A 1,583-nucleotide genomic window follows, 5' to 3' on the forward strand; every position below is an offset into this window, starting at 1 on the left:
AGGGCTGGTGGATTAGAGAGGTGTGTGGTGTGAAAAGAATATAATAAAAATTCATTATATAAATTTCTCATTAATAAAAAAGAAAAAGCAGCAAAAAATTTTAATTTAAGGAAAATAGTATGTGAATGTCACACTGGATATATACAGCTTCATTGTCACCAAATGTTGAAGTTTATTTAATAAGGACCACACTAAACTTATTCTGAATCAGGGAGTATGATATTATTTGTGTCTATGCTAGTGTTTTGTTTCAATGAGTACAAATTAAGACCAAGGAAATATTTTTTCCATATTGACCATTATTCATTTTCATTTCATATCTTTATCTGGTCGTATTGGTTCTATTCCCAAATCTTCAAATATGAACCTGGAGCTGTGTAATTGTTTGCTGCAGAAAACATCTATATGTTGTGAGGCTCAACATTCTGTTCAATTACTAGTAAAGTGCATTAATAAATGGATATTCTAATTTGAGTGAAAAATCTCATGTACAATTTTTTTCAGACTATTGGTAGAATACTCTTCTCATGGATACTCAGTTGAGGGAGTACTTTCTTGCTTGTTATGAGAGATTACCATAATCTTGGAGAAGCTACCTACAGGGAATTTCAAAGCATTTAAGTAGAAAACTATTCTTTCGCTTTTGCAACTTATCAGTGATAAAGCATCAAATAGAAACATCTAATTGAAGGGCAAGTAAAGCTGGTGTTAAGAAGATAACAGCTATTAAACACTCTGACAGTTTAAGATATTTTAAGCTTTCACATTCTTTTATGTTGGTCCACAAGAGAACTGAAGAGAGGAAAGTGCAAAGCACACACATGCCTATATCCAAAGAGATGTTTGCAATTCAAGAAATTTTCTCATGAAATTCTGATGGCAGAGCCTGGTGACAAATGTATTAATCTCTATAGCATCAAAGGGATTTTTGACATCTTTAGTAATAATAATATCCACTAAAAAAAAAGCTTCCAAAAAAAAAAACAGATTAGTCTTTAAGACTTTTGTTTACTGGACATCAAAACAGGAATTTCAGGTCTATTTTTTCCCTTTTCTTTATTAAGAAATTTTTTATTCATTTTATACACCAACCACACATCCCCCTCTTATCACTCCTCCCTCTCCCCCCAGCCTTCCCTCCCCAACACACTCCCAACCCCTCCTCCAAAAATATAAGGCCTCCCATGGGGAGTCAGCAAAGCTTGGTACATTCAGTTGAGGCAGGTCCAAGCATAGAGCCTTCATCCAGTAACTGATGGAAGCAGATGCAGAGATCTACAACCAAGGACCAAGCTGAGCTCCAGGAGTCCACGAACAGAGGGAAGAAGGATTCTATGAGCAAGGGGCATCAAGATCATGATGGGGAAATCTACAGAGACAACAGACCCAAGCTAGTGAGAACTCAAGAACTTTAGACCAATAGCTGTGGAGCCTGAATAGGATTGGACTAGGCCCTCTGCATAAGCCAGATAGTTGTGTAGCTTGGTCTGTTTTAGGTGGCTCCTGGCAGTAGAATCAGGATCTATCCCTGGTGCATGAGCTGGCTTTTTGGAGCCAGTTACCTATGGTGGGACATCTTGCAC

Source organism: Peromyscus maniculatus, chromosome 9 (assembly GCF_049852395.1).
Source record: "Peromyscus maniculatus bairdii isolate BWxNUB_F1_BW_parent chromosome 9, HU_Pman_BW_mat_3.1, whole genome shotgun sequence".
NCBI classification, from domain to species: Eukaryota; Metazoa; Chordata; class Mammalia; order Rodentia; family Cricetidae; genus Peromyscus; species Peromyscus maniculatus.